This window comes from Equus asinus, chromosome 14 (assembly GCF_041296235.1).
Source record: "Equus asinus isolate D_3611 breed Donkey chromosome 14, EquAss-T2T_v2, whole genome shotgun sequence".
Taxonomy (NCBI): domain Eukaryota; kingdom Metazoa; phylum Chordata; class Mammalia; order Perissodactyla; family Equidae; genus Equus; species Equus asinus.
Window position 1 is genome coordinate 38,481,591 of NC_091803.1, and position 15,104 is coordinate 38,496,694.

A 15,104-nucleotide genomic window follows, 5' to 3' on the forward strand; every position below is an offset into this window, starting at 1 on the left:
TGAGAATGGAAAGATGAATAAGACATATTGTCTGTTCTCCAGGAGCTCATTGTCTTACGGGCAATTGAGTCGCGGCTTTGTAGCTACTGACTGTTTGCTTTTGGCTACACTGCTTCTTGTCTCTGGGCCTTACTTTTCACATCTACAAATTGGCAGGACTTAACCCAGTGACTGGTGGGGTCTTTCCAGTACTGCAGGATCCCAAGGTTAGCAAGGGAAGCCAAAACAGGGCTGCATGACCGGAGCAAGAAGATAATGCTAATGGAGAAAGGAAAGTCCTTCAGGAATGCGATTCAGCAGAATCTTATGTTGTTTATGAACCTGCCTCTGTGTTGAAATAAGTTTGATTTCTTAATTAAGAAAAAAGCCTTCAGTAATGCTGCCTGAGACAAATTCTAGGGTATATATATATTTTTTAAAAAAGACATATCCTTAGAACTAGTGACTACAAAACTCATGAGTCAGTTTCTAGTCAAGTTTAAGATGGATGGGGCCGGCCCGTGGTTAAGTTAGTGGTTAAGTTCGTGCACTCTGCTTCAGTGGCCCGGGTTTGCAGGTTCAGATCCCAGGCATGGATGTACACACCACCATCAAGCCATGCTGTGGTGGTGTCCCACAGACAAAATAGAGGAAGACTGACACAGATGTAAGCTCGGGGACAATCTTCCTCAAGCTAAAAAAAAAGGGAGTTTGGCAACACATGCTAGCTCAGGGCCAATCTTCCTCACTCCAAAAAACAAAAATTTCAGACGATATTTGGAAACATGGTTTTTAAGTAAATGGAAAGAAAAGTGGTGATCCTTAGGAACCAGTGTGGATCCACCAATTCATGAAAAAGCTGTTCACTAATTCAGTCAACAAGGATTTTTTTTTTTGAGCATGTTTTATGTATATGTTCTGGGTACCATTTTAGGCAGTGAATAAAACAGTTAAAACTTTTTTTCTTCTCTCATGGTATTCATATTCTAGAGGGGACAGGAAAGTATAAGATAATACCAAGATAAAGAAGTAAAACTATATAGTGTGCAAGATGACAATAATTCATAGGGAGAAAAATAGAGCAGGGAAGGGAATGGGGTGCTGTGGTTTCTTATTTTTATTTTTGTCAAGGGGCATCATGTGGGAATGAGGGGTGACTGCTTAATGATTATGGAGTCTCCTTTTGGGAGGATGACAATGTTTTGGAACAAAGTAGAAGTGATGGTTGTACAAAACTGTGAATATACTAAATGCCAATGAACTGTACAAATAAAATGGGTAATTTTATGTTATGTGAATTTTGCCTTGATAATCATAAAAGGGTCATTAGGGAAGCACTCTTTGAAAAAGTGACATTTAATAAGGAACTGAAAAGTGAAGGAGTGAGTCTTTTTTTTTTTTTTTAAGATTCCATAGATAAGTGAGATCATATTTTTGTTGGAAATATCTGGTGATCCACATCTGATGGGTTACCCATGTCTCAGGACCAGTGTTATCTGGCCAGGGCTATTCCCACCTGGCTCCACTGTCATGGTCAAGATTGAGATAATCCCTAAGGGAAAGGAGGTGGTGGACTGCCAGACAGAGACTCAGAGGGGTCTTCCCGGTAGAAGCTGAGTAATCTGAGAGGAAGTAATCACCGGAAGGAACGATTTAAATTGTTGCATCCAAGTGGACTAAAATTTACTTTTTTTGTGTTGTTTTACCTAGAAGGCAAGGCCTCATGAGAAAGACCACATCAGTCATAAAATTAACTGCATTTTATCTGCTTATCTGAGGGGTAATGTGTGTGAACCTGAGACCCCAAATCTGTTGTATGTTCGTTTTTTCAGAGTGGCTGGGGAGCAATGAGAGTCCTCAGTTCTTACAAGGTTCTCTAGCAGGTATATGATCTCAAAAAATTAAGAATCTCCGAGCTACCAGCAAGTGCAAATAAAATTTTTTGCTTGTCATAAATGGCAATAGGCATGTTGGGACTATGACAATCAAAGTTGGCTCCTTCGAGAGTTGTAGGGAGAAGACTGGAGGGAAAAGATTCAAGAAGTCATTGAAAATTACTTAATCTTCATCTACCACTGATAGAGATGTTTCTTTTGGAAGGATTTATATTCACTGAACTTCTGGAATGTACCAACACGCTGTACTGTTTGAGCCAGGACCACTGCCAGCAAGTTAAGGTGCATAGGAACTGTCTAGTATGAGGGTGTTTTTACTCTACTAAACTATTGTGGAACGTATTAACTCACAGGGCAATAACACATCATCCTGTACTCTAAATGTGAACTGTAAAAAAATCTTTGCACAAAGACCCATATGCAGGTATATTGATATAACATGGTTTGTAATGGGAAAATATTAAATACAATCTCTTTGACCATCAGTAGAAGACTGCTGAAAAAATTATGGTTCATCCAAATAGTGAAATAATAATACATATAATAATAAAACAGAAATTAAAAGGATGAAACAGGTCCATGCAAACTGAAACAAAATAATCTTTAGGATAGAGCATGAAGAACTCTGTAGATAGTATGCTTCCGTTAGTGTAAAAACGAGTCTATACATCTATATTTATATCTATATCTATATTTGTATCTGCATCTATATCTACACCTATACCTGTCTAAAACCATGTTTTATATCTGTTTTGTTTACTTTTCTATAAATAGAATATTTCTGGCAGACTTTATCGGAATCTAATACCCTTTGTTACGTTGACGGGGAAGAACTCGGGGGTGGGGTGGGCGGGAAGTCAGAAACAAGAGGAAAATTACTCTTCATTTGAAATCCGTTCATTCTATTTGATTTAAAAATAAATAACAATTTGTATATATGACTTAAATTTTTTTTTAAATTAGAAACTATTGGATTAAAACATGTATTTTCCTGATTGGAAATAAAAGCCAGCCACACGCAAACATATAGCACCTGTGGCTGGAAGTTAAAGTTAATTTGCCAGGCAAAATCTAGTTTTCACTAAAGCGCAGATTAAAAATTTTAATCTTCTTTTCTAAGCCGTCAGATCCAAACAGCTACCCCAAATGGTTCAGTCTAAATTCAGTTATTCTGGACTGAACCAAAATGGCGGGGAGGGGTCCCAGGGGAGGGGGAGGGGCTAGTCTTCTGATTCCTCTGCCAGGTTAATTGGGCAGTGGGCCATTTTCCCATGGTGTAGACCAAAGCTTGCTGAGAAAGCTTGAAATAGCCTGGAGGATGGGAAAGGTGGGGAAAGGGAGCAGCATTTATTACTTTTTAGGTCTGGGGAACTTTACAAAGGTATTTTCCTTAGTTCTTACAACACCCCATTTTGCGTGTGAGGAAACTGAGGCTCAAAGAGGTAAAGGAATTTGCTCAAGGTCCTCCAGCTAGTGAGCGGGAGAGCTGGGATGTAAGCCTGGGTCTGTATGGTGCATTCATCTTATGATCTTTTCATTCCACCATGTTTTGTAGGTTGAGGTTTGTCTAGGGTAGAAGGGATGAGAACAGCTTCCAGGCAGAATGAGAATCCACAAGATAAATGAGACCCATCATCCTAGAGCATCGTTTGCTCCTGATGAAAAGTAATAAAAAAAAATCAGGCTTCTATTAAAGTAAAGACAGATGTAACATAAGTCATATGCAAAAGTCACATGAGTTTTAAAGATGAAATGGAAGATGTCAGAGGAATTCTTTGCTTGTTTAAAAATCGTTTCCCCACAACCTCTAAGCATTTGTGTTTTGTGGGCAAAAAGCGTCAGAGCGCCACATAGTACCATGTTCTGAAAAACGGTGGAGTGTGTTTGGCAACATGTCCATTCTTCCAAATGGTACTGTGGATCATTAGTCCACCTTGAGAGCAGTCTAGGAAAGCCAGGGGTGTTGGCATGGGAACACATGTGAGTGGTTTAGGTGTAGAAGTCAAGGGGGCAGGGAGGGTGGGGCAGTGCTTTCTATGTGCAAATATGCCATGTGAATTCCTGGGTAGAGCTTCTGTAAAGGCATATGTTTTATCCAACCTGGAAACCTGGAGGGGGCTCCTTTTAGAATCAGACAGTACCTGGAAGCAATGTGGTGAAGATAAGACAGAGAAGCAAGCCATGAGCTGTAATCAGGCCACCGCTCCTAAGCCCAGTACCATGGCAGACACTGCTAATCCATCACAGCACCCTTTCTCCACTGATCATGGACTCAGTGTCACAGTTTCTCCCAGCGTAATCTCTTAGATCTCTACTCTTGGGCAGATGGAATTGGCATTGCAATGAAACCTATATGCCATGCAAAAATTAAATGTGGTGGCTAGAGCACAACTTTAGGAGCAGACTCTCTAGGTAAGAATCCTGGCTTTGACGCTTAGTAGCTTGGGGCCATGGTCAATGTATTGAGCCTCTAGGAACCTCAGTTTCCTGCTGTATAAAATAAGAATAAAAATAGAACCTAGTGCACAAAGCCCTAGACCCATTTCTGACACAATAAGCACTCTCTGCATGTTTATATCATTGGCATAATTTAGTAAGGCAGCTCGATGTTACAGATAAAGAGACTGAGGTTCAGGAAGGTTGGCTAACTTGCCCAAGTCCTTCAGGTAGGAAGCAGAGTAGCTGAGGAATTGAATTCAGGTCTGTGGGCCTCACTGCTACACTCTCTACCCTGTGTGATCGTCTGCATCATGAATTCCCTCCCACTGTGGTCAGTTTTCTTTGCATTTCCAGTCGTCTGTGTGTGTTGGGCTGACATGTGGAAGGTGGGACAAGCTGCACTGCCAGGAAAGCCAGAATGTGAGGTTGGATGAGGGGTACGTTGTGAGAGGGGGAGGTTGAGGGAAGACTGGGGAGCTGTGGGCCTGGCCTTTGATGAAAGAAGGGGGTTGCTTCTAACTCTTGTGGGGGGTGGCAGGAAGCAGATGAGGCAGAGTTCTGTGCTGTGCTTCATATGGGGTGTGTTGGGAGGGAAGGGAGGCTTGGGAACCCAGTTCCATAATCTTCCAGACCTTGCCCACGGATAACAGATAAGTCATTAGCCCACCATGCAACTGGAACTTCCAAAATAAACTCCTCTCCTTCCCACCGCTTCTGGCAAGGGTCTCTGTGTCTCTGCAGTAGGTTGTAACACTGCCCAGATGCTCCTCTCATCCAGCAGTGGAGCCTGTCTACCCTCTGAATCAGGGATGTCCGTGCGATTTGTTTTGACCAGTAGAAAGTGGTATAAGTGACAGACCCAGTGCTGAGCCTCCTTGCAGCTTCCTTGTGATGTTTTTGGAAACCTCCACCACGTGAACAAGCCCAGGATAGCATAATGGATGAGGAGAGACATATGGTCAGAGACCCCTGCTGCCCCTCCGACAGCCTGCCAACTACCAGCCACATGGGGAAAGCCATCCCCAGGCAACCCCAAGCAATCATCAGCTGATCTCAGACACACGCAGGAACCTCACTCAAGATCAGCTGAGCCAGCCCAGGCCAAAAGAACCTCCCAGCTGAGCCCAGCCCAAATTGCTGGCCCTCAGAATGGTGAATGAAATAAAGGATTGCCTTGAACCACTAAGTTTTGGGGTGATTTGTTACACAGCAATGGATAACCAATACACTGAACATGTAGGGATGGGTGGCAAAGCTCAATGAGTCAAGACAGCCAGGAGATCCAGGGCCTAGTTTTGAAAATTGTGATTTTGCATCTCTGACGTTGTCAAGATTTTTCTGGATAAGGAGCACTTTTATTTTAGACTCCTATCATCTCTCATCATTGATTCTTCAAATATGGGAGACTTTAGATGCAGGAAAATCCTGGACCCAAGCCTCTTCCAGCATGGCAGGAAAGGGAGCAGGGTGGATGGTTTGGCTCAGCTCAGTGTTTTCAATCTATGATTGGCTGCTTATAAGAGGTGACAGAGCTGGGGCAAGGACCTGGAGTTCTGGAACCCACCCCCATGCTGACTTTAATCAGACCAGCTCTACTTTTGTTTATATATACATTCACTTAAAAAATACATTTCTGTGTACTCACTTTGTTCCAGTCAAATACTTTTTAGAAACTCTGATTGCAGACCCTTAAATGATGCTCCTGTTTGATCATTGACAGAAAGATTTGTCTGCTTTAAAAGAGTTTGAAATCCTCTGCCTTGTACACTATTTTCTCAGTGTCCTTTTCAGAAGGTGGAAGCATTTTCCTGGAAAGGTAATTTTGGCTGTAAAGTCAGGGCCATATCTGCACGTCTGCCAGGATGTGCCCGAGGAAGGGTGATGGCTGGCTTTCTTGAGGTCTGGGTGGGTGGGGGAGTGGAGGACAGAGATTTGAGGGGTCTGACTGGCTTCCACGGTCACTCTGGGGCTCCCTCCACAAGCCCGCCCTCCTGGGTGGCAGGGGGAGTCCTGAGCCCCAGCTCCTGGGCACCCCTCAGCTGCCTCCTGGCACTGCTCCTCCTTCCCCTCCTCCCACACACCCAGAGCATTCCTGCTGCCAGTGGCTTCAGCCAGAGCTGAGCAGGCTTCCCTGCCAGCAGGCAGTTTGACTGCTTCATTTTTCCTTCTTCTCCCTCACATTCTTCTGAATTCTCTCCAAGGCCTGGGGCTCAGCAGCCTGGCCAGAGAAGGAAACATCCATTTCCTGCCCCTTTCACTTTCTCTTCTCTCGTCCTTTTAGTGATGGATGGTCTGTTTTCTCCCCTGTTATTTCTTGGGCACCTTCACACACACGAGGCAGACACTGGACTAGGGCTCAGGAGATGGGGTTCGGCAGCTCTCTGGGCCTCTGTTTCCTCAACTGGGAAGAGAGGAAGTTGGCCCCAGTCTCCCCAAATCAGTCATCTGGAGGCCCCTGCATTGTTTGGCCACAAACATCCCATCTAGATGGACTCCGCCCAAGATCTAGCCTGAGGTCTGCTCTCTCCTTGTTAAAAAGGAGATCAGCAAGTGTTAGCCAGGTGTTAAAGACAGAGCAACACGAAGCAGAGACTGTGTTTTCCATAATAAGAAGAATTGCAGAGAACCGAAAGGGAGATGAGCTCCCCATTTTGTGAATCTGTTTTAACGTCCTGTTTGTGTCCCACCTAAAATAATTACCATCGTAGGGACCTAAGGGGAAACTGGAATAGAGACCCTATAAGACCTGTTTAAGCTCTAAACTTCTGTAATTACCTAACGTCTGCGCTCCATACTTCTTCTAAATCATTTAAATCCCCTTTATCTTCTTGGCGCTGTGTCCATCCCAGGCAGATGCCACTGCAAGTGCTACATGAACTTGGGAGTTGGTTGTTGGAGGGTTCTAAAGGTTCCACATGAAATTTCTCTTCCCCCTCCTGTCGACCTTTGCTCATCTGACTTCTATCTGGTCCTGAGTACATGCGCGTCAAAATACTAGCACATTTATGTTATACGAAAAGGATTTCTTGAGATGAATCGCTCTTAGACCCTGCAGCGAATATGCAGAAGATGTCCATTAGCATCACAGCAATACTTGTTGGGTACTTACTTTGAAAGCAGCACTGCTCTTGATGCTGGGGAAAGAGCTTGGGGAGGGACAAACGGTTTCTGCCCTCACGGAGCCAATGGGGAGGCAGACCTTAAGAAAATGAATCGGTTCTGGGGCAGTTGGCAGAATAATGGCCCCTAAAGATGTCCATGTCCCAATCATCAGAACCTGTGTTTATGTTACGTTACATGACAGTTGGGAATTACGGTAGCAGATGGAATGAAGGTGGCTAACCACTGACCTTGAAACAGGAGATTGTCCTGGATTATGCAAATGAGGCCAATGTCATCATAAAGACCCTTAAATGAGGCAAAGGGAGGCAGAAATTCAGAATCAGAGAGACAGCACAATGAGAAATACTCGACCCTCGACCGGCCACTACTGACTTTGAAGATGAAGGGGAATCATGGGCTGGGGAGCGCAGGCAGCTTCTAAAAGCTGGAAAGCGAGAAAAGGGAATCTCCTCCAGAGGCCCTGGAAAGGAACACAGCCTTGCTGACACCTTGGTCTTAGCCCATTTGGACATATTTTGGACTTCTGACCTCCAGGACTGTAAGGTAATAAATTTGTGTTGTTTAAGCCACTAAGTTTGCGGCGGTTTCTTACAGCAGCCACAGGAAACTCAGGCAGATCATGGCTCTTCCTTCTCCAATTCAGTTCTCTCTTTTTCTGCTTGTAAGAGCAGTGTCCTGGGGTCTTTAGAAGTCCCCTCCATTCCTGGGGAGAGACTGGTGGACGGGTCACTAAAGGAAACAGGAAGCAAACCTTGCCGTGGCTTCTAAAAATCAAAAGAAGCCCAAAGCCCCCCAAACCAAAAATGGATGCGATCTTAAGTGGCACTTGAATCTCATTTTCTTTCTCAGCGCCTCAGGCTCCCCCACTTAAGAGTCTTGCCATATGGCAGTGTTTTTCTGGGCTCCTGTGATGCACACAGCCGTTTGACAAAAGCCACCCCACTGAGGATGCTGGAGGCTGGGGTGTGCTTCGAGCTCTGATTGAAAAGATCTGGAACTACAGCATCCATAGCTTTGCCTGGTGCCTGCAGCCTGCGGAGCGGCGTGGAACTGCTGAGCGACCCGTGGGACTGGCCATGGCACGGTACCAGCTGAAAAGGAAGAGCTGAAATTCCTTTAAAAATGTTTAGATGTCCCTCCTGCTTTTGTTTATTTGTAAAGTAACATTTTAGTGCATTTTTATTGTGACGTATAATACACATTCAGAAAAGTCAAAATAACCAGACATGCACAGCTTAATGAAATACCACACAGCAAACGTGTGTGAAGCCATGACCCTGGCTAATGAAACAGAACATGCCTGGTATCCAGAAGCCCCCTCGTGCTCCTTCCCAACAGCCACTCCCTCCTTCCTTCCCAGACATGCCCACTATTCTGCCCTCTTACGTCTTTTTTAAAAAATTTCAAAAGTAACATTGTGAAAATTCAGACAGTATCAAAGCTAAAGAAGAACGATTGATTACATATAAGCATTTCTTATTAGTAATTCCTCTCTATATTACAATTGTTATGAAATAGTCCAAGCATAATAGTGTATTTAATAATACAAGGGACGCTGGTACCCACCACAGTGTTTAAGAAATAAATTATAATCAATAAGATTGAATCTTCATCTGTTCCTTGTCCTGATCCATCCCTTCTTTTCCAAGTTTGGTATTTATTAACTCTACGCATTTTGTGATATTTTTGCTCTCTCTGTGTACCTAAATAATATATTTGTACCTAAATATATTGTACCTAAATAATATATTTGTGTACCTAAATAACATATCATCTGGTTTTGCATATTTTCACACCATATCATCCTGTGCATATTCTGTTTTGCTCAACACTATTTGAGATTCACCCAGGTTGATACGTGGAGTTCTTGCTCATCCATTTTAAAACGTCCTCAGCCTTTTGGATCTAAGAAGAAAGATTACAAGCTCTCTCCCATCTCTGCCCTTTTCCCAGTCACTGTCATCAGAGGTAAAGGCGGATAGGGGTTAGGCACATGTGACGCCCCAGCTTTCTCCATGCATGCGTGTATCCGTATGCACATACGCACATACATATGGAGTTTGAAACAGTTAAGCAGAAAAAATTGGATCCTTAGAGCAGATGTGAGTCCAAGCTCTGGATGTGAATGCCAGCTCCATCACTTAGCAGCTCTGTGGCAAGTTATTTCATCTCTCCACGTCCCATTTTACTCATCTATAAACTGTAATAATAAAAACACTATGTCAAAGTGTTGGTGAGTGGATCCAGTGAGATGATATATATAAAGTGCTTACCTTAGTTTTCGGCCTGTAGCAACTGTTCAACAAATGTCAGCTACTATTGTTGCACGTTGTTCTGTAAAGTGCTTTTTCCACTTAATAATTTATCATGCAGTCTTTCCATGTCTAAATACAGGAATATCTTACAATGGGAAAACACACACACACACGCATGCACACATGTACACATATGTATGCACATGCATAAGCACACACATGCACGCAATACCTATTTACAAGCCAGACCATTCGTGATCAGTTTCCGCCTATTTTATGGGTCACTATGTGCACCCCCACTTTTCCATCCTATAACCAGAGGGCTGGGCAGGTTGGAATATTCATCATATACTTCCAGAATTCTTAGCCAGGGATGACAATCTCAGTTCCCGCAGGTCTGCGGGCAGAATATAAAGGATTACTTTAGTTGGAAAGGAAATTTTTTTTCACTAAACTCTCACTGATTTTTAGCATTTCTTCCATTATGAAGGTAGGCAACAAACCACGGTGGAATTAACAATTCCTGTGACTTTGTCATCATTGGAAATCACAGATATTTTCATATCTCTTTACAATTGTTACAGAATCCTCAAGTATCCTTTAGGCTCATCACTTCTTTGAAATTATAGTAGTTGTTAGACCCACTGCTTGATTTTTTTCCTAATGTGCTAATAAAGAATAATGTGTATTGCGTATGTATTGCTATATCACTAGTTTGTTTTACTGTTTCTGTAAGTACATTTCAATGTAACTAGTTTCCTTTGTAATCCAATGCATTCTATTTTATTCACTTCAAAATTGTTATCCTGAGAAAGAGTCCACAGTCTTCATCAAATTGCCAAAGTGATCCACACCACTAAAGAGATTAAGAACCCCTTGGCAGTAAAGGGGAGTCTGGAGCCAAGAGGAAAAGTCTTGCCTTTGTTATTTACTTCTTATGTCACCTTAGGCAATTCCGTTCACTTCTCAGGACCTCAATTTCCTCGTCTGTAAAATGAGGGCTTTGCACTTCCTAGACGTTGTCTTAAGACCTTTTCCACTTTAGGGAGACATGCTCTGTTTTCTAACTGACCAAATTTTGTAGCTGTAGTTAATATTTGCCATACTTTTTGACTGCTCAGAATCTGAAGTCCTTATGTTTGGGAGAATCTTCCAAATGGTGAGGCATGGATTGCCTCCTTGCATAGAAGCTAAAAATGGTGGGCACCTGCTTTCCTAGTGCCCCTGGCAGCTGGGGCGCAGACCCATCAAACGAACCATCAGATCATCTGCCAGTCAAATGTACCTGCCCTAAACTTTGAATCAGAAATAGGTAAAGAAGGAGGACCATGCCGGAATTTACTCTGGCAAGGAGGAGCAGCCACTTCCTCATCCTAGAGGCACCGGTAACTGCAGATCTAGTGGCCGCGTTGGTGTCCAGCATTGGCAGTGCTGGGCATACAAGCTGTGATGTCTTCACTCCCTGTCGAACATTCTCTGAGCTACCCAACATCTTTTAAATGAAACCTCTTCCTTCTTAAAAGAACCAGAGGTTTTCTTTTGCTTGTTATATGAATCTTGGGCTTATGGGGTATCAGAAGGCATAAACCCCATAGTTTTGGGAATCCATCTCTGAGATTTCAGACTCTGAGTTTCTCTCTCCTTTTCAAAAGTACCATTCAGTATGGGTGCATTTCCATAGCAAGCGAATAGTGGAGAATCATAATGGCAAGACCCACAGTGTAGTACCCATTTTCCAAAATGGCCTCCGATGGTCCCCACCTCCTGGTATTCACACCCTTGGGTAATACTCTCCCACATTGTACCAGGGTTGGTCTGTGTGACCAGGAGCAAATAGCAGAAGCAATGGGACGTCGTTTCTGATATTAGGTTATAAAAGTTGTGGCTTCCGTCTTGGATGCTCTCACTCTCACTCTCTCTTGGATCACTCACTCAAAGGGGAGCCAGCTGCCCTGTTATGAGCAACCCTATGGAACAGCCCATGTGGCGAAAAACTGAAGCCTGTGGCCAAAATCCAGTGAAAAACTGAGGGCTGCCAACAAACATGTGAGTGAGCTTGGAAGTGGATTTTCTACCTCATTCGAGTCTTGAGACAACTGCAGCCTAGCTCACAGTTTGACTCACACCTCATGAGAGATCTTAAGCCAGAACTGCCCATCTCAGCTTCTCTTAAATCCCTTACCCTTAGAATAAGTGTGACATAATAGATGTTTGAGATTTAAGGTGTTAATTTTTTTTTGTGGGGAGAGAGGGATAATTTGTTACATAGTAATAGATAACTAAGACACAGGTTAAATAAAATATTCTTGCTAGTTCGTATGTGTAGCTCAGTAGATAGAAAGCATGATACAAGGATAGTTGGAGGCAACATGGCAAGTGTTTCCTCTGTTAGGCAGACAGTAGAATATATATCATGCAATTGGATAATAGCCATTACATATAAAGAGTTCCTACAAATCAATATGCTAAAGATCTACTATCCAACTGAAAAAAGGGTGTGTGATCTTGGATAAGCCACTTAATCAGTTTCCTCATTTGTTAAATTGAGATAAGCAAGTGCCTCTTTCACAGAGTTGTTGGAGTCGTGCTTGGCACAGAGTAAGTACTGTGTAAGTGTTTGTTACATAAAACAAATAGGCAATTTCCATAAAGAAATACTGCATGATGTCACTTATATGTGGAATCTAAAATAGTCAAACTCGGAAGTAGAGTTACCTGGGGTGGGGTGAGGAGGTGAGGGAAATGCGAGAGGTTGGTTAAAGGGTACAAAGTTTCAGTTACATAGAATGAATAAGTTCTGGAGATCTAACGTCACAGCATGGTGATGATAGTTAACAATACTGTAGTGTATACTTGAAATTTGCAAAAAGGATAGATCTTAAATCTTCTTACTACACACACACACACACACAATGGTAACTACGTAGAGGTAGTGGATATGTTAATTAGCTCAATTATGATATGTGTATACACAATGTGTATATATGTCAAAACATCAAGTTGTACATTTTAAATATGGACAATTTTATATATAAAAGATAGCTCAATGAAGCTGTTAAAAAAAGATTAAATTGTTCTGTTGTAAATAAAAAAGCCCAAAATATTCAAAAAAATAGCTATAAAATAGCCAATAAGTTCATGGAAAGATGCTCCATCTCAGGAATGATCAGAGAAATGCTGCGTCCAACCATCTGTGCCTAGGACAGTGTCTGGCACATCATAGGTGCTCAATAAATGTTCGTTGAATGACTAAGACTTCAAGGATGTGAGGGAGAGCATCCACAGGGTGTACAAGTGGTGAAAGAGATTCCAGGCAGAGGGAAGGGCAAGGCAAGTGCCACAAGGAAGGAATATGCCTGGCTTGTCTGAGGATAGTCGGGAATGCTGTGTGGCTGGGGGGGGAATGAGCGAGGGAGAGAGTCAAAGATAAGCCTGGGGATGTGAGCTGACTTGTCAGTCATTTAAGGATTTTGGCTTCTACTCTGGGGAGAATGAAGAGCCAGTGGAGGGCTTTGAGCAGAGGAGGGACGTCATCTGACTTGCTCTGTCTGTTAAGCTGCAAATCAACTAAAGGGACAAAGGGAAGAGTCAGGCCAGGTGGTTAGCAGTGGAGATGGTGACAAGTGGTCAGATTTTAGATATGTTTTTGCAGGTAGAACCAGGGCTGGCTTCATGGGCATGTGACCTGTGATGTCACACAGGGTCCCTTGCCCAGAAAGACCCCATGCCTGGTTTTATGTTCCGCTGTCGCCATCTTGAAATTCTTAAGAACCTTCGGACAGGGGCCCTGCATTTCCATTTTGCACGGTACCCAGTCCTGGATAGAATGGACAGGATTTGTTGACAGATTGGATGTTGGGTACAAGAAAGAGACAGAACGAGAGAGAGAGGTGTTAGAGATAACGCCAAGGCTTTTGGCCTCAGCAATTGATGCTGGAGTTGCCTTGTGTGAGGTGAGGAAAAATGCAGGACTAAGGAAATGAGGGGCTTTCAGAGAGAGGGACTTTTCTAGAACCTGGGGTCGCTTGGGAACTATACTGGGGCCCTCTTTGGGGAGAATTTTGTCCCCTCAGGTTTCCAGCAGGGAGATGTCGCCATCCCAGTCTGACTCTGGCATAACAGCAGCAGCCACAACAGCTGTGCCCTCCTTGGGGACAATGGTCTGACCTCAGAGGGACCGCGCATGCAAACTGACTTATTTTTAGAATTTCCCATTTCTCCTCAACAGCAACTGGAATGCCTGGATGAAAAATTCTGCGGCTGGAAGTGAAGGGCTGAATAAAAACCTTTAATTAAGAGTTAAAGACTTTAATCTGCCTCTAACTTGGTTTTCTTCCTAAATCCTACAATTTTCAAAAGAAAAAGAAATCCAGAGAACACAAAACGCCATCCAACACAAAGCCACGAAGATGTTGAGCCAAAACAATTGTGGTCTCTTTGGCGATGAAACGCTCTACTCTTCAGATCGTTGCAGAGAAAACGTGTTTCTTCTCCCCATCTGAACCGCGAGTTTTTCTCCAAGCTCGCCAGTTTTGCTGAGTCAGCACGAACATAGTCCTTCTCTCTCTCCACCAACACTCCCACGGGCTGCTCCCTCATCCACTTCTATCCTCCTCTGCCCCCTTCCTCCCGGGTGTCCCGGATGACCGTCTGACTAAAATGAGGCTTCACTTCTTTTTTTGGCCAGTGAAAAACAAAGAGGAAAAAAAAAAAAAAAAAGCGCGCGCACACTTCTTTTTTAAAGATGCAAATTTCCTACAATTTTTTGCAAGGAGGCGGGCCCTCCTGACAGGAAGGAGGAGGGTTGCGCTGGAGACGCCCGAAGCCCGCCGTGATTGAAAGGGAGAAAAAGCCCTTGAGTTTCTCAGATGTAAATAATTTAAGGTTTGGAAGTGCTCACCTTTGGATCCATTGGAGCTTTGGGGGAACTTGTGCAGTGGGGGAAAAAAAATTGCTGAGACAAGCGGGAGTGAAGCGAGCTGACTGGCCTGGACTGGATTCAGCCGGGGGAGCAGCTGAGGAGCGCTTGGGGAGGAAACCAGCCAATGGAGGGGAGGATTGGGGCCCCCCAGGCACACAGAGCTGCCTGTGGATGGGGACATCCTCTCTCACGTGAGCTGAAAATTCTCCTTGCTACAAAAAGGATTGCAGAGGTAGATAACTTCTACCATGCTAAAAGATAAGGAAAAAAATATAGTAATAAGCAATATTAATATAGTTCTTACTACATAGTAGGTAACCTTCTAGGTTGGTAGTTGGCAAATGTTTTCTGTAAAGGGCCAGACTAGATATTTCAGGCCTTGCGCCCATATGGTCTCTGTAGGAACTGCAACCACTCCACTGCTCCTGGAGTGTAAAAATAACCAGAGACAGGATGTAAATGGATGGGCGTGGCTGAGTTCCAATAAAACTT

General features: G+C 43.5%; 1 long non-coding RNA gene across 1 annotated transcript; it reads left to right on the forward strand.

The window, feature by feature from the left end:
* Positions 1-7,736: 7,736 nt before the first annotated feature.
* On the forward strand, positions 7,737-10,384 carry LOC139040123 (uncharacterized). The gene is made up of 2 exons (XR_011494022.1): positions 7,737-7,979; positions 8,286-10,384. It is a non-coding gene; the product is annotated as an uncharacterized lncRNA (long non-coding RNA).
* Positions 10,385-15,104: the final 4,720 nt, after the last annotated feature.